Source organism: Jaculus jaculus, chromosome 9 (genome assembly GCF_020740685.1).
Source record: "Jaculus jaculus isolate mJacJac1 chromosome 9, mJacJac1.mat.Y.cur, whole genome shotgun sequence".
Lineage (NCBI taxonomy): Eukaryota > Metazoa > Chordata > Mammalia > Rodentia > Dipodidae > Jaculus > Jaculus jaculus.
The window spans coordinates 9,335,452-9,361,320 of NC_059110.1; the positions used below are offsets into that span (position 1 = coordinate 9,335,452).

General features: G+C 46.5%; 1 protein-coding gene and 1 non-coding gene across 3 annotated transcripts in view; one reads left to right on the top strand and one right to left on the bottom strand.

The window, feature by feature from the left end:
* Positions 1-25,869, bottom strand: part of Zdhhc14 (zinc finger DHHC-type palmitoyltransferase 14) — a 322,677-nt gene that overhangs the window by 145,011 nt on the left and 151,797 nt on the right. The gene's annotated exons all lie outside the window — the stretch shown is intronic.
* On the top strand, positions 12,645-12,751 carry LOC123463731. The gene has a single exon (XR_006639119.1). It is a non-coding gene; the product is annotated as a U6 spliceosomal RNA (small nuclear RNA).

Genomic DNA, 25,869 nt, shown 5'->3' on the forward strand with positions numbered 1-25,869 from the left:
CTACTTAACTACTAACCAATCTCTCATCCCTGGATATACATATATATATATATATATATATATATTTTTTTTTTTTTTTTTTTGAGCTACAGTCTCACTCAAGCCCAGGCTGGCCTCAAACTCACAGTGATCCTCCTACCTCTGCCTCCCAAGTGCAAGGATTAAAGGTGTTGGCCACCAAGCCCAGCTGATAAGAAAAATATATAAAAAGAGGAGCTGGAGAGATGGCTTAGTGGGTAAGGCACTTGCCTGCAAAGCCAAAGGACCCAGGTTCTATTTCCCAGGATGCACATAAACCAAATGCACAAGGTGGTACACGCGTCTGGAGTTCATTTACAGTGGCTGAAGGCCCTGGCATGCCCATTCTATCTACCCATCTCTCAAATGAATAAAATAACTTTATATATGTACAAAAGAATAAAAATAGGGCTGGTGGGATGGCTAAGCAGTTTAGGCATTTTCCTGCAAAGCCAAAGGACCCAGGTTCTATTCCCCAGGACCCACCCACATTAGCCAGATGCACAAGATGTCGCACACATCTTGAGTTCGTTTGCAATGGCTAGAGACCCTGGTGTGCCCATTCTCTCTCTCTCTCTCACTCTCTCTCCATGTCAAATAAAAAAATAATAAAATATTTTGTGAAAAAGAATAAAAATAAATGTCAAATTTGGCCTAGCTCTTTGCTTTCATTTTGAAGTGAAGACATGTTCTTAGTTTCATTATCAGTCTTTGAAAGATACAATGTGAAAAACAGAGTTTTAACTTAGCTGTCACTTTGCAGTTTGAATCCCTACGCTCTAGGAAAAAAGCCATCTTCACCCCCACCCATCCTTCTAAGTTCACTGAAGTTCCACCCATTAGCAGAACCATTAACCAGGAGGCAGCCCATGCATCATGGATGCACAGAAACACGGTGACTCCCAAGATGACTTCTGTCATCACATCATCGCCAGTGCTGGCTGCCACGGGTCCTGTGGCTGTTCTCTGGTTCTGTGTCCCCCTCGTGAAGGAAGGCTCTCAGACCACATGTTAAAGAGAGGCTCATGACCAGAATGCACCTGGAATTTGCCATGGACATACTCAAGCAGGCCAGCACAGGAAACACAAAAGCCGAGTGGTTCTGACCTAAAGCTCCAATTCCAAGATGTAAACACGGAGAAGGATTTCGAGCAATGAAAACACACTCATAGGAAGCATGGAGAAGGACGGATGGGCAGGTGCCTCAGAAAGAGCACCGGGGTTGTGAGGAACAGTGGGAGAGTCTGGTCACAAGTTTACAGAACTGGACCAATGGCTGGGTTGGTGTGACGTGGCTCAAAGAAAGCCAGTGAGATGGAATTTCATTCCTGTCATGTCTCCTGTAAATTGTAACTTCATTCCTGTCTTTGCTCTTCTGGCCTTTGTTTATACACTGTTTATATAGACATACGCATTTATTTACATCTGTGTATCATATACACACATGCTGCATCCAGAAACAACTTAGCGTCTCATGTTGTTTAAAAAACACAACTCTAGAAATTTATTACCTCGGGAGCTTAGTGGCCACACACATGGCCCCTGCTGAAATGTCGGTGCAGGCTGGTTAGGTGGTAATCAGGGACCACTTGTTTAAATCGCAAATGTAACAAGGGGAAGAGCCATCTGGGGCTTGAGGGTGGCCTTTCAAGAGCCATCTCTTCAACACTGAAGTGTAACTATCCTCAGGACTTGCGTATAGACAGACAGAGACAGACAGAGAGACACAGTGGCCGGTGGGTGGTCTTTGCTCCATCAGGCCTCCCACAAAGAGATGGGAACTGCAAACACCAGGAAAATAAGCAAAATGAACAAAACTGCAAGCAGCCTATAGTGTGCAAAGGGGCCACTGAGGGTCAGCAGCCCATCCTGCCCACTGCTACTGCAATCACATCTTTGAGTGCTCAGGCCACACGCACATGCACGCACGGGCCCAAGCACAGCCACAAATTGCACCACGCAAGTCTTTTCAAGGAGTCTCAGAAGATTCTGTGGTGATTTTTTCTTTCCCCCAACCAACCCTTTCCTGGTTACCAGACCAAGCTGTGGCTTGACACACGGGGATTTGACGAAGAAAGCATGCAGCGATGCCTGGGTGACAGCAGTACATGCCACAGCTGTCCCCTGTGGGTGACCCCATTATCTTCTTGAAAGATGCAGTGGGGAAAACAAAAGCCTGTGGTTTCTGAAATGTGACAAGTGTGGAGATGATAAGCAGTTAGGAGACAAAGCGGTGTTATCCCAACCGTCCTCTGCTCAGGGTTCAGCCTGGCAGGCACCTGATCTGGGATCAGGTGTCACCAGTCGGTGTGAATTCCACAGGAGAAGGTGTGACTAAGGAGATTCTTCAGAGCGGGTGGCTCTCTGGGGCTCATCTGTACCTTGTCACACTTTCGAAAGGAAGCCACTTCCTCTAGGAAAATAGCTTCCTGCTTTTCAGGTCTGCTCTGGTCCCTCCTGCTGTCGTGAGGCGGGGCTTAAGCAGCAAGGACTCCAAGAAGAGAGGTGAGCCTCCCCTGGGCAGACCTTCTCCCTCCCCCGGGGGGCCCCCACGGGCCGGGGTGTCCCAGTTCAGCTATGAGCGTGGTATGATATACAATCACCCCTCTATGTCCCACCCAGAACACTCGGAGCTGGGATTTCGACCTTCTCACACTGTGGCAGTGTGGAAGCCAGGCGTGGTGGCGCACGCCTTTAATCCCAGCACTCGGATGGCAGAGGTAGGAGGATCGCTCTGAGTTTGAGGCCACCCTGAGACTCCATGGTTAATTCCAGGTCGGCCTGGATCAGGGTGAGACCCTACCTCAAAAAAAATAAAAAATCAAACATTGTGGCAGAGTTTGCAAGAGTTTTCTGAAGTTAAAAACTACCACCGCAACCACAAAGAACCCTGCTTTCCCTTGCCTCCCCCTGCAAGGGCTCCACCATGTTTTAGAGTCCATGTTATACAAACGAGAAAAGACAACTGCAACAACAGTCACTCAGAAGATGACAATATCTGACTTCACACTTATTAACTTAAGCTTCCCAGTAGGTCTGGTGACTACACACTGGATAGATGGCCCAAGAGGGTCCCCATTCGCACTTCACCTTGTCTCTGTGGTTTTTCAAAAAAATATTATTTATTTATTTGTCAGCAGAGAGAGACAGAGAGAATGGATGCTCCAGGGCTTCTAGCCATTGCAAACGAACTCCATACTCATGTACCACTTTGTGCATCTGGCTTTACGTGGGTACTTGGGGAATCGAACCTGGGTCATTAGGCTTTGCAGGCAAACATCTTAACTATTGACCCATTTCTCCAGCCCCTGTGTTTTCTTTCACCTGTAACTTGACTTCCTACAACCTTGCTTGCAAAATCATTTCAAGATCATGGGATACTGCAATGGTAAAATAGGACTATACCAGCAAACTTAATTTTGCTTTTCAAACTCAGTTTTCATTTTCTACTGCCATCTAGTATTTTGGATTCTCCTCCCACATCAAATGTTCATTCAGCTAATAGTGATGGATTATGTGGGAGACACTTCTATGGATCTGCACTGTGGCAGAAGATTGGCCAGGGCCCCCAGTGATACCATGACATGGCCAAAAGAGCATGAACCAGGTGCTGAAAGACCTGTAGCCTGTAAATTTTACTTATGTAAATTTTTAATTTATTTTTATTAAAAAAAGAACCTTGAGATAAATTACCTTGATAGAGTAAGTTAAGATTCAAAACATAATTGAAGTCTGTCTAACCATGCCTCACCTCACCTACCGGGGAAGGAAAGATGGATGCAGATCCTGAGGAGAGAATCTGCCCATCGCGCCTCACCAGGACCCCAGCTGAAACCGACCCCAAATGGGGAAATGAGCAAGAGTGCTGCTTTCTTGGCGAACCTGGTACCAGACACAGAGAACACTCAACTCCTTCCAAACCAGAGATCCAGAGACACAGAGGCTCCCAAGAGCTCATCACTGAATCAGGCCTAAAGTGAACCCAATATGGCTCTGGAAAATTTGCAGAAGAGGGTGCGGAAAGATTGTCAGAGCCACACGTTGGGACATTATGCGCAGAGATATTGCCTCTTCCCCATAACTGATGACTACCCCCACCACGCATGACCCACATTCCCCAGCGAGGAGGGTCCCTGTGGAGGGGGAGGACAGGGAGGAGGCTAACGATGGGACCAACATGGCTGTATACACACTGCGTACCTAACTAAGAAAAAAAAAGAAAAACACATCATTGATCAACACCTGTGCCGTAGCCATGATGCCCACAGCATCACTATTATCATAAACCCAAACTGAAAACAACCCAACCTACCATGAGGTGTAGAATGTACCAAGAAGGCATCTGCCGTGACTCGAACACCAGGCAGCGACGGTGTAAAGATGCTATCTGCTGAATGTCACATAGCTTTATCTTACAAATATAACGGTGAACGGAAAGGAGACACTGTGAGTTTCACTTAAAGTTCTAAAAACTGGAAAATCTGACCCTATGAAGTTACAGGGCAGGACAGTGGTTGTCCTTGAGGGGGTGGAGAGGTAGTGAAGATATGGAGGATGCTGCTAAATTTCTATTTCTGTTTCATTAACTTTTTTTTTTTTTTTGGCTTTTCAAGGAAGGGTCTCATTCTAGTTCAGGCTGACCTGGAATTCACTATGTAGCCTCAGGGTGGCCTCGAACTCATGGTGATCTTCCTACCTCTGCCTCCCGAGTGCTGGGATTAAAGGTGTGCGCCACCATGCCCGGCTCACTAACCTTTTTTTGTCAATATTTTTTGTTCATTTATTTATTTGAGAGTGACAGACAGAGAGAAAGACAGATAGAGGGAGAGAGAGAGAATAGGCGAGCCACTGCAAACGAACTCCAGACACGTGCGCCCCCTTGTGCATCTGGCTAACATGGGACCTGGGGAACCAAGCCTCGAATCGGGGTCCTTAGGCTTCACAGGCAAGCGCTTAACCACTAAGCCATCTCTCCAGCCCATCACTAACCTTTTTAATGTTTGTTATTATTAACAAGATGTTTCATATGGATACATCATGTGTTGGTACCCTCTTTTCCCTCGTCCCTGCCCGCATTCCGTTGGGGACACTCCTCAGAGAATTTTGTGGAGGGGAGGTAGAAAGACTGTAAGAGCCGCAGGTTGAGATTTCATTAACATTTTATTGACAACTTCCAGAAATATAGACAATATGCTATGATCATAATCCCCTCTCGCCACTCCCCTTTCCTCCCTCCCAAATCCCCCTCCACCGAATCCCTTCTTTCCAGTTAATTTCTCTTCTGTCTTGATGTCGTCTTTTTTTTTTTTTTTTGCTGTCTGTTACACAAGTTAATGTTCTATTTCTGGCCCCGAGTGCTGGTGATATTAGTCCCATAACTATATTATCATTTATTGAGCCAAACCCTCATAATCTGCACACTTTCTGTATGTGTATTACACACCAATAAAATGTTCACTTAAATAGAGATATATGCAGTTGATGCCAGCAGGCAGGCGCTTGGGATGCTGCCAGCCCATCATGTGACTTGGCAGAGACTCGGAGAAGAGGACCTAAAATGTGATTATAATCATGTGAGCTGGGATGTCATCAGCTATACTGTGCTCTGCCCAAATGACAGTGAAAACGAAATGAGAGAGGGAGAATTTCACAGTGTTTACCCCTCGCTGCCCAGCAGAGAGAGGCTGCAGCAGGAAGACAGAACTCTCCTGGTCACTAGAGATAAGCTCAATTGCAGGATGATTCATCCGGCCTCGCCAGGGCAGGAAGGAAGCTCCACGCAGGTCATCTCCCTTCCTTTGTTCTCATTCCCCATTCCCCAAGCAACAGTCCAGCCACAAATTCAATTTTTTTTTTTTTTCAAGCCCAGGGCATACTAGAAAGATGAAAAGAGCAGCCAGGCCACTAAAAAATGACCGTGCCAAATAAATAGTACGTCTGTGAGGGTCCCTGATGTGGACACCTCTGGAAGTACTGTCACAAAATCAGGTCTCTGCACCAGACAAGAGCCGGAGCTGTGGACAGTTCACAAAGTGTGGCTCCCCCGAGCGCCAGGCCCCAGCACCCCATCCTCTTGGAATGGCTGGATTGGGCTGGCCAGTGAACCCCAAGGGGTCTACCTGTCTCTACCTTCTCAGTGCTGGAATTGTAACTGTGTGCCACCATTGATTGCTTTAAAAAAAAAAAAAAGATTCTGGAGATTGAACTCAGGTTTTCCTGCTTGTGAGGCCCACACTTCAGTCACTGCACAGCGTCCCAGCTCCAGGTTGGAGGCATTTCAGTGGGCTACTTTTGCTCTGTTGTCCTCTGACCACAGACTTCCATCCTCACCTCAGCAGTCATGGGTAGAGGGACAGGGCATCTCTGTTTTGCTCTCAGAAAGAAAGGAAAGCTTAGTGTTCATGAGCATGAAAATTCTCAAAAGGCAGCAAGCTCCATGAGCTGGGCTTACTTGCTCTAAATCCCAAGAGGGGAGTGATGCTCTGCAGTGGTCTAACAGCCATGAACTTGCTTTTTGTCTTATTTACCTGCACACAACCCTTCGTTCCAAGAAGAATCTGATAGCCACCAGAATCCATTAGTACCTGTTTGCCTCCAATATGTCATATGCTACACTCTGTTTTTTACTTTTAATCTCTGAATCCAGATCATATACATATATATATATATATATTTGAGAGAGAGAAAGAGAGAGAATGAGAAAGGGCACACCAGGGCCTCCAGCCACTGTACACAAACTCCAGATGCACGCTCCCCCTTATGCATCTGGCTTACGTGGATCCTGGAGAGTTGAACCAGGAACCTCTGGCTTTGCAGGCAAACACCTTAATTGCTAAGCCATCTCTCCTGAATCCAGATATTTTAAACTTGCTAATGAAACTCAACTGATTTTGTTTCTACCCAGTCAGGATTTTATCACTGTGACAGTTAATAGTTGACTTTCAATGTGATTGGACCTAGAATCACGGGGAGGTGTTGCGTAGGTCAGGTCAGCCTCTGCGCACCTCTGTGAGGGATTATCTTGATTGGGTTACTTAAGGCGGAAAGACCCACTGTAGCTATACAGGTTACCCCATTCGATGGGTGCGGTTCCTGAATGATACGGATTGTATCAGGAGGAAACCTGAGCAGCCGCCTCCGTCTCGCTCTACTTCCGTCTGGCTCCTGCTCCTGCCGAGCTTTCTCCTCACCTCCCCCCGCCCCCCCAATAATGGACTCCACTCTTGGGAAAGAAACCAGAGCTGGAGGGATGCCTGCAAAGCCAAAGGATCCCGGTTTGATTCCCCAAGATCCATGTTAGCCAGATGCACAAGAGGGCACATGCATTTGGAGTTTGTTTGCAGTGGCTGGAGGCCCTAGAAATCAATGATTTTTTTTTTTTTTTGACATAGGGTCCAGGCTGACCTGGAATTCACTATGTAGTCTCAGGGTGGCTTTGAACTCTTGGCAATCCTCCTGCCCCTGCCTCCTGAGTGCTGGAATTAAAGGCATGCGCCACCACGCCCAGCTTGAAACCACTGATTTTCAAGTTCCCTTCCAGGTCCATGAAAAGCCCCGGCTTCAGGGTCAGAAGAGGCCTGGGTTCGGAACTCTGATTCCACCCCCAGCTGTATGACTCAGAAGTTACCCAGCTCTTGGAACGTGGGTTTCTTAACTTGTAACATAAAAGCAGTAAGAATCATATAATGACATGCACTAGGACGTCCACACTATATAAACACTATAATCATATGACAGTACTGTGTGAAGGAAGTATGTACATGACATTTAGTGATATACCAGGGACAGTAGAAATAATACACAGAAAAGGGTCAAAAGAGCCATGAGTCATGTTTCTGAGGCTTATGTTGGTGTTAACAGAACTCCACATGGGGTGCAGATTTTTAAAAAAATCAGCTTGAGGGAATGGTGTGAAATGTTCCGAATGACTGAGTTCTGAGTGGCCAACAGTGACGCTGTGAAGAGTCCACCTCTTCACCCTCATGACTGGCAGGCAGGGAGGCCATCTCCCGAGCCCCTGCAATTCTACCTGCGAGGCCACTCATGGTGACCCCCGAGATCTCTCTGCGCATTTGCAGGTGCTCGCGACGCTCAGGGAAGGAGAATGAACAATGGGAGCAGCTTTCATCTCTCAGCACGGCGAGGTAGACAGCAGTCTGCTCACGAGCATGGGGCAAAATACGAAGGCAGGTGTCTCCCTGGGGGCCCTCAGCTACAAGGTTCCTTAAGTCACAGCACCCACTGCCCCTCTGTTCAGTAGACATGCTATTTAATGAAGCTCTATTCTGGGTCACTGATTGACAGTTACACACTTGCTTGATTCCCTGTTCCCAAATAGTGGGGTTTTGTTTCATTTCTGGCTTAAAATAAACTTTCTGCCACTGATAATAAAATGCTACTTGTATACAAGACAGAAACACATGTTTCAGATAACAATAAAAGACATTTTAAGACTACGCAGTACACTCTAATCCTGAATTCTGATGCATATACAAACTAGATACTGCACAGTGGGTCTGCTCTAACAAGTTCACAATAAGCAATTTAGTCTTGCTCCCCTTTCCACAGGAAAGGGCCATTATGTGTGTGTTGATGGGTGTCATTGAGACAGGACAGAAAGGCAAAACCATGGTGGTATAAGACGAGAAGGAGGTCCTCACCCCAGAGTCTGGTTGAACCCTCTACCAGCTGAGAAGCAAGAAGTCCAATTGGTATTTGCTTAAGGTCTTTCTCCCTCCCCATTTTCAATCTACAATTTTCTAGAACCCTTACCAGAAACCCCTGGTAAAATCTTAGTGACTTCTGGTTGCATCAGGTTGTAATCCTACCCAAGACACTCCCAAAGCCACCCTATGATCTCACTTATGAACAAGGGAAAGAAAAGGCGGGGAGGGGTTTCTGATTGCTAAAATCCTGACTCGCCATTTATTTGCCCAGTGATGTCCACAAGTTTGCCCCAGATTCTTAGGTTTCCTCCATGCTAAGATGAGGGCAAACCCTGGCATGGGAGTGCAGTAATACAAGGAGGCCCCGAAGGTCACACCTGTCCCTCTCCTGTGGGATGTAGGTTTCGTTACCTATTCCAGTCCACCAGTGTTCTGTCTAGATCGTGTTGTTTACGAATCCATTTCTAATATATTACAGAAAAGGCCAAACTTCAATGTGTTATTAAAAGCCAGTTTGTTTATGACCTTGTGTGGGATGCTATACTAAAGAGACACACAGGGGTCCTCCAGACATCACAGTTCACAAAGGAAGATGGCAATCCAGAGACACTGAGCAGGTGCACTGAGCGAGCATGGAGATTACACTGCAAGAGTGCCATTACATAGACTGCTTCCTCGTGTTCTCACTAACTACCACTTTCCCCACCCCGCTCTCCACTCTCCGCAGAACGATTAGCTGCACTTCACAGACAACGGAGCCAGCAAACAAATGTGTTAGCGTAGGAACATCTGGCACAGGGTGATTTCTCTTCCTGTCTCACACTTTACCTAGCGCATCAGAGGCAGGAAGCCTCGGCTGGAGTGGGTGAGGGTGGAGCTGGAAGTCAGTTGCTTTCCATGGTTTGTTTCCCAACCACAGAGGTAAATTATAATATAAAAGTGTGTGTGTATGTGTGTGTGTGTGTGTGTGTACATATATATGTGTGTGTGTACATATATATATATGTACACATATGTATTTGGTTTTTCAATATAGGGTCTCACTCTAGTTCAGGCTGACCTGGAATCCACTATGTAGTTTCAGGGTGGCCTTGAGCTCATGGTGATACTTCTGCCTACTGAGTGCTGGGATTAAAGGCATGCACCACCACACCCGGCCCTATTATTTTTTTTAATTTGTTTTTAGTATGTCAACTTGCCTTTATCTTTAATAAATGGTAAAATTATATGCATACCAAGAATTGTTTTAAAATAATTTTATGATTTATTCAAGTAAATAGTTGACCTATATACCCATTTTATAGGTTATGCCCAAGATTGCATAAAGAAATTATCAAGTTTACCCACCTGGGCTAGAAGGTAAGATCCTACAGCTGAAGACGCCATGAGCAGCTGACATAGAACACCGACAGACCTGGCTGGAATCCAGAAGAGAGCCAGTCCCCAGACACTTAGCCAACACGGTGTGAGCGAGCAGAGGGCTAAGCTACTCAGAGGCAGCCAGCCTGACAAGATGCACACCCCAGTGCAATGGTGGCACACAGCCTTGGTGGGTAACCAATAGCCTTCTGATTGGCTAAGTGAGCCACTCAGTGGAAAGGAACCCAGAGCTGGAATTGGGAACCAGGCCAGGATCTCATGGAGACCAAGAGTATGGTCGCCAATGGCAATCTCCCTCCGATCGTTGGTTAAAAGCAGGGTTACATCCATCTAACTCTCCCTAAATTAACGATGCTTAGCCCATTTAACCTATGCTGACTTCATTCTCCATTGGAGAATCTGTTTTACTTTTTCAGAAGGCAGTGAGGCCCAAGGAGATAAACCACCCCTCACACTTCAGCCAAGGCCCAGATGAAACCACAGAGGAACTGGGGAGATGAGCAAGAGAGCTGCTTCCCAGGTGAGCCTGATGATCAGCACCAGGGTGATGGAGACAGACCCTGAGGACACTCAACACTTACCAAAGCAGAGATCCGGAGACTCCTAGGAGCTCATCACTGAAACACAGCCACAGCCAGGTGTGGTGGCACACAGGAGGTAGAGGTTGGAGGACCGCTGTGAGTTCAAGGCCACCCTGAGAATACTTGGTGAATTCGAGACCAGCCTGGGTTAGAGTGAGACCCTACCTCAAAAACAAAAACAAAAGCAACAACAACAACAAATAAACCCACACCCACCAAGGCTCAGGGAATTTTTCAGAAGAAGGGGCCGAAAAGTTGTAAGAGCCACATCTTGGGACATCATACCCAGAGGCATTGTGCCCCCAAAATGATTGCTGCTCTCACAAGGCATAAGCCACAACCCCGTGAGGAATACCAGCAACCCCACTGAGGGGAGCCTTCTGTGGAATGGAGGAAGGGAAGAGGGAAAAGATGGTACCAATACACAATGTATCCATAAAAAGTATGTTCTTAATAAAAAAAAAAAGAAGAAATTATCCAGTGAAAAGGAATCAAAGTGGGAAAGTTTAAGAAATCTTGAATTAGAGGATTCATCTGGGGTAGAATGGGTGTTAGCATGGTGGAACATGATGTCCCTACATCATCAGCGTATAAACAGCCCTCCTTCAGGGCCTCTCTGGCAAAGCTTCTGGAAACTGTCCTTTATGTGTAGTCACAGACCACTGTCCTGCGCAGGCAGCCTGGGGGTCTAGCCGAGCCACCCGCTCAAGCTTGAGAGCACTGACTATACCCACAGTTCCCACAGTGATGACCATGCAGCAACTGCCCTTTGTCAAAAGCATCTTATTTCCAATACTAAAAAGAAATAAAAGGGATACAACTGGCTATCACATTAGCAGCAGGCAGCCCAGGGATGGGAACTGATGCCTCTGAAAGGCAGCGGGTCTCCTACATTAAGGACAGAGTCTGTGAAAGCCAGGTGCTCACCAGCCCCTGCCTGGGACCTCCTCCTGCCTCACTGCACTTCCTCTAGGCCCTTCAGACACTTTCTTTCTCCTCTGGTAGACTGTACAGGAGGAGGCAAGGAGAAAGAGAAAGAGAGAGGGAGAGGGAGGGAGGGATGGAGGGAGAAAGAGGAGAGGAGAAGAGAGGAGAGGAGAGGAGAAGAGAGGAGAGAGGAGAGAGAGGCAAAAATGAGCAGGGGCTGGAGAGATGGCTCAGCAGTTAAGCGCTTGCTGTGAAGCCTAAGGACCCCGGTTCGAGGCTCGATTCCCCAGGACCCATGTTAGCCAGATGCACAAGGGGGCGCACGTGTCTGGAGTTCGTTTGCAGTGGCTGGAGGCCCTGGTGCACCCATTCTCTCTCTCTCTGCCTCTTTCTCTGCCTGTCACTCTCAAACAAACAAACAAACAACAACAAAAAGAGCAGGAAAGGAGAGCCTAAAAGCAGCAGTGAAGACGTCAAGGAAGAAAGTTCGAGAATTGTGCAGCGGCTGCACTCACAGATTTAGTAAGAGATGGCGAAGGGGACCTCCTGGGCTAGGTAAATGCACGTGTTACCACGTGGGGCAGCTTTCAGGAGTCGTTGAGAATGGAAGCCTAGAATATTCTTTCCAGGGGTTTGGTTGTGAGGGTAAGAAGCAGGAACTGTGGAGGCAGCAGTGACAGATGAACGGGTGAGGTGGAGAGCTGAGCATCATGAACGACAGCAATTTGAAAAACAAAAAACAAAAATCCCCAAACACCAGATTCAACGAACAAATCTAAAAGTTTTGAAAAACATGGCAAGAAAGAGGCTAGCTTCAGATATTGATTTGTATACTACCCAGAACGTCTGAATTACAAATTTGGAAGCTAGAAGATAATGAAATGGCTTCTTCTTATTTCTGATTGAGTGGGATTTTCAATTCGGATCTTATTCTCAAATCAAAGATCAATAAAGTGAAACATTAAAATAAACATATGTTCAGATGTTTGAAATCTCAAAAAGTATACCACTTCCGTGACAGTGCATGCTTTACCAAAAACAGAGAAGAAAATTATTAAGAGGAAAACACTGGGTGCTCGCTTAGGCAGCATGTATACTAAAATTGGAACTATACAGAGAAGATTAGCATGGCCCCTACGCAAGGATGACAAGCAAATTCATGAAGTGTTCCATATTAAAAAAAAAAAAAAAAGAGGAAGCTGCTGAGATTAAGGGCTCGCTGCCATGCCTGTCTGGGTTTCTGTGGGTTCTGGAAATCCAAACTACTTTGGCCCTCCTGCTTGAGTCCAGGGCTTTATCCACTGAGCGACCTCATCAGCACCCCTCCTCCAATTTGGCTTTTAAAACTATGTGTATATGTTATTAAATTAATTGTTGATTTTCAGGCAGAGAGAGAGAGAGAGAGAGAAAGAGGGAGTGAGGGAGGACAGGAGAAGAGAGGAGAGGAGAGGAGAGGAGAGGAGAGGAGAGGGAGAATATGAATGAGTATGTGCCAGGGCCTCTAGCCACTGCAAAGAAACTCCAGATGCATTTGGCACTTCGTGCATCTGGCTTTACGTGGGAACTGGGCCATTATGCTTTGCAGGCAAGCACCTTAAACACTGAGCAATCACCCCAGCCCCATATTTTTTTAAAAAAATATTTCTGTTAGAGAGAGAGGCATATAGGGAGAGAGCAAATGGACATGCTAGGGCCTCTAGTTACTGTAGTCAAACTCCAGACGCATGCGCTATCACATGTACCTGGCTTACATGGGTACTGGGGAGTTGAACCTGGGTCCTTGGGCTTCACAGGCCAGAACCTTAATAGCTAAGCCATCTCTCCAGGCCCCCCATATGTTAATTTAGTGAAAACAAAAATTAGGGCAGGGGAGATTGCTCAGTGGGTAAAGTGAAGACCTGGGTTTGGATCCCCAGCACTTACATAAAATGCCAGGCAGCGTGGTCCATACCTTGAAGTCTAGCCTCAGGAAGACAGACAGGCAGATCCCAGGACTTGGTGGATATCTAGTCCAGATGAACTGGAGACCCTTCTCAAATAATCAAGGTGGAGGGGGACCAAGGGGGACAGTGGATGCAACCTCTGTCATCCACACACACACGCACACACCGTCACGAGCACCTGCACACACGTGTGAGGCAGGAAGGTAGGCACGGGGAATAGTTTAGCCACCTGGGACACTTCCAGGCTGAGCGGTAAGCACACCCTTCTCCTAAACAATACAACCTGTGGGGGACCTGGGGCCCCCCACCTGGACCAAGCTGCAGGTGCACCCAGCTCCACACAGTGAGTTTGCTTCTTGGCCATCAGCACCCATTCAAATAAATTCTTGGATCTGGGGCAGGAACGGGGGTGGCGGGGGGAGGGGGGGGATGGCCGGGGTGGGGGGAGAGAATCCAGCCTGAACTGGTTTTATGCATGCGCAGTAAGGCAAACTGTGTCCTGTAAGTGAACTTTTAGAGAGAAGCTCCTGTTTGTCATCATAGCCTGTATGTGGATAGGATTAAAGTCAGATGCATCAGGGGACGAAACATGCATACTAGAGAAATTTATGTAACCTAAATCCATCAGTCAACCTAGAAGATCCAAACTATGCCCCTAGCAACCAATCTACTCTCTCCTAAAGTCCTATAAAGAGAAGCCCAGAGGGGTCCTTGAGTCTTTTCCCTTCTAGTGGCCCGTTGCCCGTTAGCAGTGTAGTTGAATCTTTACTATCTTTGCTCTTAATAAAGTGTCTTGATGCTTAACTATGTGTGTGTGTGTATGTGTGTGTCTTCCTTCAATTCTTTGAGCAAAACACCAAGATCCTGGAAATATCCAGAGGCCACTGGTCACACATGTGCACCCACACATGTACAAACATGTGTACACACAATATGCATGCATGTCTGCACACACACAGACATACACATGTGATGACAAACAAAAAAGGTTTTTAAACATTTTAAAAAGAATGACTCTAAGCCGGGCGTGGTGAACTTGGGAGGCAGAGGTAGGAGGATCGTCATGAGTTCAAGGCCACCCTGAGACTACAGAGTGAATTCCAGGTCAGCCTGAGCTAGAGTGAGACCCTACCTTGAAAAAACCAATAATAATAATAAAACAAAAAAATGACTTGACTGCTCCAGATGCCACTTACCAGGGACTTCATTCACTGTGGATCTCAGGTGCTTTTTGCATGCTCAGAAAAGCCAACTGCCCAATATCCTAAGGATATTTTCCTTTCAATACAAATGCTAGCTGGCACTAAAGCTTCCTCAGAGGCCCATGCAGTAATGTCTCTCCTTGGCATATGAGGGCTCCTACATTTAGTGGGCTTTTCCCACATTATCTTCGAAGGTGTGTGGCTAAGATGCAGCAGCAAAGGAAAACTGATAGGATTCTGGAAAGTTCCACCTCATCTTGCTTGACTATCATTCACGTGGTTCAAAAGAGGTACTGCAAATAAAAGTCAGCTGAGGGAAAAAATAATGTTCCCCAGGACTGTATGGCCTGCATGTTCTCACATACAAATAGCAGTGTGCACAAGCATGTGACACGTTAGCTGAGCAAGGAGAGGATCCTTCCATGATGTATGGACTCGTAGAAATGGATCCCCACAGCCACAGAATATTGCTTGGATCCGAGGGAACCTTGGAAATAATTCAACTCAGGCTGAGGAGGTGGCTTAGTGGTTAAGCGCTTGCCTGTGAAGCCTGAGGACCCCGGTTCGAGGCTCCATTCCCCAGGACCCACGTTAGCCAGATGCACAAGGGGGCGCATGGGTCTGGAGTTTGTTTGCAGTGGCTGGAGGCCCTGGCGCGCCCATTCTCTCTCTCTCTGTCTTTCTCTGTCTGTCGCTCTCAAATAAATAAATAAATAAAATAATAATAATTCAACTCCTTCATCTAATTTGCAACTAATTTGGAAACAGAGCTGGCAAAAATCGCAGAGGCCTTGTGGAGTCACTTCTAGTCGGGCACTGATCTCAGCACTGGGCTCGGTGGGGGCTCACGTGCTAAGCTGGACATGGAAGTGTCTGATTTAAAAGAGCACGCTGAGTCACACAAGTGACTCCAGAAACCATGCGCTCCCCAGAAACAGAGCTTGTCATTTAACCATTAAGAGATTCCATGACAGGCGAAGTGCGGGGAAAGCTCTTAACCACACGAGCTCTGATGTTTTCCCCACCAAGGATCAATGCCCAGAAGAGAATTTAATGAGACATGCGAATTGCCAAACACATGTGCTATTTACACAGAAACTCATCTGTTGTATTTGTGACTTAAAGAGGCCCCTGTCTGGTGCTTAAACCTTGTTTGCACAGTGTTTCACCACCTAGTGCGCTCAGCTCTTCCTCTAATTAAGGGCTTTTGGTTGTTTTGTTTTTGGTTTGTTTGCACATTCTTCACTCAGATTCTTCAAATACTAACTGTCATTACAACAGAAACTACTGAGAGCCTACACATTGAGGCAGATTCATTTAGTTCCATGTTTGTTTGTTTGTTTTTAATTTTGAGTGCACATTCATGGGTGTGAATGGAGGCAGGTATGTGCCAGGTCACACTATGGTCGGGGGACAAGGTTGAGTGTGGGGGCTCACCCTCCACCTTGTTTTGTTTTGTTTGCTTTGAAGTAAGATTTCACTCTAGCCCAGGCTGGCCTGGAATTCACTATGGACTCTCAGCGTGGCCTTGAACTCTCGGCCATCCTCCTGCCTCTCCCTCCCAGGTACTGGGATTAAAGGTGGGTACCACCACACCCAGCCTGTGCCCTGTTTTGAGGGAGGGCCTCTCTTGCTGTTCCTAGTGATGTTTACCAGGGTAGTTGGCTCATGAGCTGTGGGATTCTCCTGCCTCCACCTCCCTTCCCTCTGTAGGTGTGTTGGGCTTACTGACACACGTATTAGGCATGTGGCTTTATGCAGGATCTGGGGATCTGAACTCATGTCATCAGACGTGAGCAGCTAGTGCTTTACTCTCTGAGCCATATGTTCAGCCCCCATTTAATTCTAATTTTAAAAATATATCTTTTTTATCCCTGCCTTTCTGTCCATAAATGAATCTCTCCTAAATTCATAATAACATCAGGATTTTAATAACTCATGGCCTTTCATCACAGACATTTTCAAAGATTAAATATATCACAGTCACTGGTTCTCCCCACCCCCAAACACATAATAATTCCCAAACACATAATAATTTTTTCCCTCATAGACTATTGATTAATTAATCAGGCATGAGCTCCTCTTACATGGATCAAGGCCATCCATGTTTGTTTCCCACCGCTATCAATCACATTTGCTTAAGAGCTGAGTGAACCTATGTTTTAAAAAATTCCATGTAATATTTTATAGACAGAAGTTATGAAATCTCTTCCTTGTTGCTGCTGCTGGGACGAGAGGTGACGCTCATCTGCCTGCTTTGCCATGCTTTTCCCATCATGACAGATGCCCCCCCGCCCCCCAGAAATGTAAGCCTGAATCAGCCCCTTTCTCCTGGAAGCTGTTTCTGCTCAAGTGTTTCATCCCGGCAATGAGGAGGTGTGGTGGTTTGATTCAGGCGTCCCCCATAAACTCAGGTGTTCTGAATGCTACGTTCCCAGCTGATGGAGATTTGGGAATTAACGCCTCCTGGAGGCGGTGTATTGTTGGGGGCCTGCTTATGGGTGCTTTAGCCAGTGCCCCCTTGCCAATGTTTGGCATGCTCTCCTGTTGCTATTGCCCACCTGATCTTGGCCAGGGGGTGATGTCCACCCTCTGCTCATGCCATCGTTTTCCCTGCTATTGTGGAGCTTCCTCTCAAGCCTGTAAGCCAAAATAAACCTTTTTCTCCCCACAAGCTGCTTTTGGTTGGGTGATTTCTACCGGCATTGCGGACCTGACCGCGACAGCAGGGGACTGCCCCGCGGGCTTGGGCGACGCGCCTCTTTTGTTGAGCACGTTCGTGTCGTATGTAGGCGCGCGGGTTCTTTACTTTTGCTGCTGTGGAATATTCTGCGGTAAGAATAATTTCCAGTTTGTTGCTGCCATGAACAGCATTATCATCGATATCCGCAAGCCTATTTCTGCAACAAATTGCAAAATGTGTCCTAGTGTATGGAAAACATTGAATTGCTGAGTCAGTACACAATAGGACAATGCCAAAGTTACTTTCCAAAGAGATGGTACCAAATCACACCCTCACTGTACGAGGCTCTGCCTCCTCATGCAGACCTTTGCCTGGGCTCGGGCTCAGTAATGTCAGACTTCTTCTTCTTTTTTTTTTTTTTTTGCCAACTTACTGGGAGTGCAGCAGCATGTCACTGTGTTCCTAATTTCTATCTTTCTCTGTTGTTAACGAGGACGGGTGTGATTTCATGTTTTCAGATTGTCTGCCGCCTGGCTCCTAATAAGTTTAGGCAATTCATCTTGCATATCAAAATATTCAGCAGCCCCAAAATCTTGCTTGGGAGCATGGAAACTGCACAAGGCAACATTGGGCTCTGAGTTACTGCTGTCTTCTGTAAGTAAGACACAATTGATTCTGCAGCCGCCCAACTCCCTCCCCACTAAACAGCAGAGCAGCCTGCGGCCCAGGGATCTGAGCCCAGCTCCAAAGCTGGCCACACAAAATCTAAGGGGATCAGTCCTGCCCTGGATGCTTTTGCCAGTAACTGGTTCAGGAGTGCAGATGCAAACCAAACCTGTCTAAAACAATACAAAGGGAAGGCCACTGTTATTTCTTCCTAGAAAAAGAAACCCCAGGGAGCATGGGAAGCTGGGATCTACCTGGCACTTGGTGTAAAAGGGAAGCATATAGACCCACTCGGTCTATCAGCTACATTTTGCTCACGAGGAGACCCAGTCATAGAATGCAGTTATCTGTGTGGTGGGAAGAACAGGCAGATAGGTCCTTAATCTCATTACTGAACTGTCAAATGGACCAACATCCAACTGCTCTGTCTCTGGGTAGTAATGTATTAGAACCAATAAATTTCTTGTTTGTTTACACCTATATAGACTGGGTTTTCTTTTACCTCAAGCCAAAACAACATCATATAAGTTAACACATGGCACTTAAAATTGAAACCATTTTAAATGGTTCAAATGATGAAGGCACTTGAAGCTTTGGTCACCCTTTACCTTTGGAAAGGGTCATGGATTCTGCTGTCCTGAGTCATGTTTTCTTTGGTCAGTGGGTGGAGTGGGCTGCGTCCCTGGCTCCTGGGCATCTCTTACTGGAGGAGAGCAAGCTGAAGCTATAGTCCAGAAGCATCCATCAGCAAATTAAGCCAACAGTCAAATGTTCCTAATTCCAGTTACTTCCCATCTCTTGTCTTTAGCCCAGTCCAAGTTCATGCTCATCTCACAACGAGAATCTTGTAATAGTGTCCACAAGCGTTCCTTCCTCCTCTTCCACATACCTCTTCCCATTTCCAGCTAGAATGACCTTTCAAAAAGAGTTCCTATTATAATTAGATCAAAATGTAATATCCTGGGCTAGAGAGATGGCTTGGCAGTTAAGACGCTTGCCTGAAAAGCCTAAGGACCCATGTTCAAATCTCCAGATCCCACATAGCCAGATGCACAAATGTGAGACAAGCTCAGGGTCGCACATGCCCATTAGGTGGCACAAGCGTCTGGAGTTCGATTTCAGTGGCTGAGGCCCTGGCACACCAGTTCTCTGTCTCTCTCTAATTATAAAATTAAGAGTATATAATATCTTCAACCAGATGGGTATGGCCCTAGGTGATCTAGCTTCCACCCAGCGATAACACACCTTTAATCCCAGCACTCGGGAGGCAGAGGTAGCAGGATCACCATGAGTTTGAGGCCATCCTGAGACTCCATAGTGAATTCCAGGTCACCCTGGACTAGAGTGAAATCCTACCTCAAAAAAAAAAAAAAAAAAAAAAGTAAGGTGGAGAGGAATTGAGGAAAACCTGATGTTGACCTCTGGCCTCCATATGCACATGTGCACCCTCACACACAAACATTCAAACACACATGTGTGCATATCACACGCACACTCATGCAAATACATAAAAAGGAGGAGGTGAGGGCTGGTTCTTTTCACAAGCGAAGATACAAGAAGGGAGCCACGTACAAACCAGGCGTCAGCCCTAAGCAGATACGGACACACCAGAACCTTGATCCCTTGATCCCACAGACCTGTGAGAAGTGAGTTTCTGTAGCTTCTCCATCCCGGTCCATGGTGTTTTGTCAGTGCGAACAGACCAAGACACCACCCAGGGGCCAGGTCCACGGCAGCAGTGACCACACATGAACATTATTCTTGGATCCCCAGTGGAACTTTAACTACCAGAGAGCTGCGTGGGGGGTGGGGGGGTGAACAGGACAGCCTTCTCTCTTCTCTCCTTCCTTTTCCTCTCTCCTCTTCCCCCTCTCATTTCCAGAGCTGGATAGATAGATACATCATCTAACCCCAAACCATAACAGTGTCAGTCAGTCACAGTTCCACTTCATCAAAGCTACTAAAGGAGCCAAGTGCATTTAATTAATATGAAGCATCTGGAGTCCACACCTGCTCAGCTGCCCCTGCCTAACAGCAGCCCCTGAACCCAACGCAAAGGAGACACGGATCAAAGCCACAGGTAGCTTTAATCTATGAACAAAGCCCCACTTTAAACTGGCAGATGTTTTTGCACTATTCATTGGATAGGCTATCACCTTTATCCGAATTTGTTATTATTATTATTATTTTAATCTAAGCTTTTGTACATGGTGAGAAACAAGCAAGGCGGGAAAAGAAGGCGTATGAAGAAAGTGCTAGAATTTGTTCCAGGAAGAATTTTGCTAAGGGGCTCCAGAGATAATGTGCCTCAGGCTGGAGAGATGGCTCCATGGTTTAAGGGTGTTTCCTGCACAAGCATGAAGGTCTGAGGGGTCCTGATACTCCAGATCTCACATAGTCACACATGCCTGTAACCCCTGTCCGGAAAAGGGGAGGAGAGACCAGGAAGTCACCTAGGCTTGTGCAAAACAGCAAGCTACTGTGGGCTGTGGAAATGACTCAGCAGTTAAAGGTGCTTGCTTGCAAAACCTGCCAGGCCAGGTTTGATGCTCAGTGCCCACACAAACCCAGATGCACAAAGTGGCTAATGCAGCTGGAGTTGGTCTACAGAGGCAGGAGGCCCTGGCATGTCCAGTCCTCTTTCTCTCTCTCTGCTTGAAACTAAATAAAAAATATTTTTAAAAAGAAACTCTGGTTCAAAATGAGAACTTGTGGAAGAATGATGGAGTGGGACACCTGATGTTTTGCCCTGGCCATTTCAGGTAAGCACCCCTGCCACAGTGCATGTGGGTGTGTATACACACACACACACACACACACACACACACACACACACACATAGCACATTACACAAACACACACGCAAAAACAAAGGATTAAAAAATTGATGATGTGACTTAAAGGCTATTTGTAAATAAAAAATAATGATGTGTACAAATGATGGTGTCTGTATTAGCACTTATGTTAACACCAAATCCCTGGGGTAACTTTGAATGGGAGTTAGCCCCAGATATTGGCTGGAAGATGCATATAGCTCCAATGTCAATTGAACGGACCAACCCGTTCTCTGTCCTTAACTCACAGTTTCCTGTTTCAGTCTGTGTGTGTTCTTCTGGGATAGCCGTGTCCACCACAAATGTACAAGTTATACTCCGAGCAAGGGCTTCACCAAATTGTCTTACACTTTCCCCAAGTCCTTGGAGCTAATGTATTTTACAGTTTTCCCAGTGCCTTAGAGCTAGTGCAATTCCTAGTGAATTTAACAATTTTCAAAGCATTTTGACATAAGTTCAGAAGACAAGGCAAATATTATTCCAGGTACAGATGAAGGAAGGGAGGTTTCTTGGGTGAGGAAATTCGAGAAAGCCCACGCCTTCCACTGCCCTTCCAGTCCTCATTGAGCAAGGCTGGGATATTGGCTTTGTCTCTGATTAGGTTACAAGTTATGACAAGAGAGAACGCATGTCCCCCAGTGCTGGCCACATGTAATTACTTTCAACTGTTTGTCTACAGGGCTGGAAGCAAGAGCCCTGGAAATTAGATTCTCCCTGCGGCTCCCCATCTTTCATCTTATGATCGGTAGTGTGTCACCAGGATACAGATTTCTGCTTGGTGGAAAACCAGGGTATTGGGGTGCAATGGGCATTAAGTTCCTGATCCTGTAAACCACAAACAACACGCTCACAGGCGTCACTTCTCCTGGCCTGATGTTTTCTGCTGCAACGTAATACTCCTCAGAGGCCTCGAGTTTTCCAAGGCCCAACACCCTGAAAATGTGATGGTGGGACTTCTCAGGCCTGGTGGGACCTAACCCTCATACACCACACCATCCTTCTGCTCTGTGGGGACTGGGTCTTTGTTTTGTGACATAGGGCACGTCTACCCACACCTGGGTTCAGGTCCCCATGTTTACAGGAAGGGCATACCGGAGGATCAGAGGAAGTAGTGAGGGAACCGCTGAAAGCAGCAGAAATATGTCCTCTGAAATGGCTCCCAGGATCACTCTGTCTGTGTGTGGAAGGGTTCTTGCTTGTTTCATCAGAGCCACAGAATCAGGGCACACAGACCTTAGGCAGAGTTCCAGTGAAGCCCACAGCTACTGTGCTGGACTTGGCCTTTTACCCCTTCAGCATCGTATTAAGAAGATGGAGTTAAGAACAAATAGGGGGAAAGGCCAGGGAATGCTTTATCAGGAGAGTACACCTTCCTGGCCACAAAGGTGAGGCACTAGGCACAATGTAGACCAAAAAAAGCACCTATGAGCAAAGGGCATGCAGCACGTGCTTCTGGATGCCTGGAGGTGTTATCTTTGTTCTGGGAGGAATGTTTGCTCATACCCTCTTACTGCCGCAGAGCTGGGTCAACTGACCCAGTTCCCATGTAGGCACCATGGTGCTCTGTATGGCTTCTTCCATTTTTTTTTTTTTTTTTTGAGGCAAGCCCAATGGACTGGCCTTTTTGTATTTAATGTGAGAGAGCAAGAGAGAGAGAGAGAGAGAGACAGAGAGAGAGAGAGAGAGAGAGAATTTGGTGCAACAGGGCCTCAGCCACCACAGTCGAACTCCAGATGCATGTTCCCCCATGTGCACATGTGTGACCTTGTGAGCTTGCATCACTATGCACCCATCTTATGTGGGACCTGGAGAGTTGAACATGAGTCCTTAGGCTTTGCAGGCAAGCGTCTTAACTGCTAAGCCATCTCTCCAGCCAGCTTCTTCCTTTTTCTTAGGCCCTACACTCTCTGGAGAGTGGGGATGTTTCAAACACCCTACCCCGTGCAGGTTGTCTCCCTAGTGGGGGCAAATCCAAATAGCATTTCACTCTTTCATCCTTGATGAGAAGGGTGAAAAGGCATTAGGAGAGCCTCAGCTCCTTTTTCTTGACTGGCATAGGTGTAGTACCAATGTTAATTCATACATATGTTGGTTACTTTATTTGCTGAGTTGATACAACTTTGCTATACAGTGCTGGTAAATGTTTGTTCTTAAATATATGAAGATATTTCATACATGCATTAAGTACTCACATACTATACTTTTTAAAAAAGTTATGGAATTACCCTAGAAAATATGTAACACTAAGGCCAATTTAAAGCTCACTCTAAGCAAAGCATTTTGAAAGTTCCTATAACCTGTTCCGAAAAACAAAACAAAGCGTTCTTCTGGGGAAACGGGCTCAGTGAGTGAAGTACTTGTCTTATAATCTTGACTCGAGGGCTGGAGAGATAGCTTAGCAGTTAAGGCATTTGCCTGCAAAGCCAAAGGATCCCGAATCAATTCTCCACGACCCATCCATATAAGCCAGATGCACAAGGGAGAGCATGCATCTGGAGTTTGTTTGCAGTGGCTGGAGGCCCTGGTGTGCCCATCCCCCCCCTCTTTCTCTGCCTCAAATAAATAAATAAAATATATTTAAAAAAAATAAATAATCTTGACTCGAGGACCTGAGTTCCAACCTCAGCCTCACTCACAGATCCAAAAGCCAGGCATGGTGGCACTGCCTATAACCCTTATGCTGGAGAGGTGGAGACAGGAGGGTCCCTAGGGCTTTCTGGCCAGCAGGTGTAGCTGAGTCAACGCGCTTTGAATTTAGGCAGTCTCTGTCTCAAAAAACAAGGCAGAACTGGGCATGGTGGTGCAGGCCTGTAGTCCGAGGTTGAGATAGAAGAATTTCTATGAGTTCAAAGGCCAGCATGAGCTAGAGTGAGACCTTGCCTCAGAAAATAAATACACAGGGCTGGAGAGGTGGCTTAGCATTATGGTGCTTGCCTGTGAAGCCTAAGGACCCATGTTTGACTCTCCAGGTCCTACGTGAGCCAGACACACAAGATGACACAAGTGTAAGGTCAAAAACATGCACAAGGTGACGCACACACGTCTGGAGTTTGATTGCAGTGGCTGGAGGTTGCGGTGTGCCAGTTCTCTCTCTCTCTCTCTCATAGAAAAATAAATAAAGAATAAATACATAAATAAGATGGAGAGCAATTGAAGAGGATACCTAACATTGTTTTCTAGCCTCCACATACACTCATGTGAACTATGTGCACACACACACACACACACACACACACACACACACACACACACAAATGAAAAAGAGGGAAAATTAAATTAAGAACAGTCTGAGTTGCTACGGCTCCAAAGCCATGCTGGCAACTCATCCCAGTAGCTCTTTGCAGATGCACCTGCAGAAGTGATTATTAAAATGTGAGCCTCTTCTGTTGAGTTCCAATTGGTGTTTGAGACTTAGGATAAGAAAATGTCAAAAGGTGAGCTTATAATTGAATCCATTTTGAATAGCTAGATCATAATGAGTAGCGAGAATCCAGGCCTCTCTTTTGTCCATGTTTCACATTGATATGCCCTTCACCTTTTTTTCCTGAGTGGAAACAGTGCTTTAAAATTATAGGATGCTGGGGCTGCGGAGCGTTTAAGTCGCTTGCCTACAAAGTCTAAAGGTTGGGGTCCAATTCCCAAGTACTCACATAAAGCCAGATGCGCAAAGCGACATGTTTATCTGGAGTCTGTTTGCAGTGGCATTGTTCCCTGGTGTGCCCATTCTTTTGCTCTGTGTGTGCCTGTCTGTCTCTCTTTCTCTGATTGCAAAAAAATAATAAGTAAATAAAATAATAGAAGTACTATACGATCCTATTTTTCAGAAAGCTTATTTAGTTTAGCAATCCGGAAGCCCAACCTCCTCCCAACACGAGGAACATGCTAAGGGGGTGATAATCTGGGTCACATGCTATGACAGTTACCTTCTTGTTGCTGGGACAAAATACCCAGCAACACAACCAGCTTATGGAAGGAAAGGGCTTATTTCTGGCTTGTAGTTTTGCAGGGAAGTTTCATCGTGGCAAGGTGCACGGCAGGAGCAGACAGGTAGGCAGCACACCTCCACACCAGCAGGGAGGAAGTCGAGAGAGCTCTGTGTGGCTAGCACACCCCAAGGCCTTCCCCTAGCACATACCTCCTCCAGCAAGGCTGCACCTCCCAAAGGCTCTGCAACTCTCCCAAACAGTGCCAGCAGCCGGGGATCAAGCACTCAAACATATGAGGCTTTGGGGGACATTTCACATTCAAACCACCACCCACGCTACTGGACACACTAGGGTGAGGTGAATGGGAAGCTTCACACAATATGTGTTTGTGCAGTGCCTACCCTAGGGGACAGCCATGTCATCCATGTCCTTTCAGAAAGATGGCCATTTAACAACACAAAGTTGCTGTCTGCAGCCTCAAGTCTAAGTGCTCTGGCCAGCCTACTTCCCACAGCATTACCTGCTGTGACTTGTCATCCCCTCGGAGCCTTGCTATGAATCACCCAGTCCTTTGCGTTCCAGATCTGGCAGCAATCCTCCCAGCCCTCTCGTCTCTGCTCAGCCACATGCTGGGCTCTTTGACCTCCGCAGCCTCCGCAGCTGGTCCTGCAAGTGTCTCTCACTCCCCGTCCTGGGGCCCTGCTATACTTCATGGATAACAGCATCCTTTTTTTCTTTATCTTTATTTATTTATTTGAGAGTGACAGACACAGAAAGAGAAAGAGAAAGAGAAAGAGAAAGAGAAAGAGAAAGAGAAAGAGAAAGAGACAGATGGAGAGACAGAATGGGCGCACCAGGGCCTCCAGCCACTGCAAACAAACTCCAGACACATGCACCCCCCTTGTGCATCTGGCTAACGTGGGTCCTGGGGAATTGAACCTCGAACCGGGGTCCTTAGGCTTCACAGACAAGTGCTTAACTGCTAAGCCATCTCTCCAGCCCACAGATTCCTTTTTTTTTTAAAAAAATTGTTTGCTTTTAAT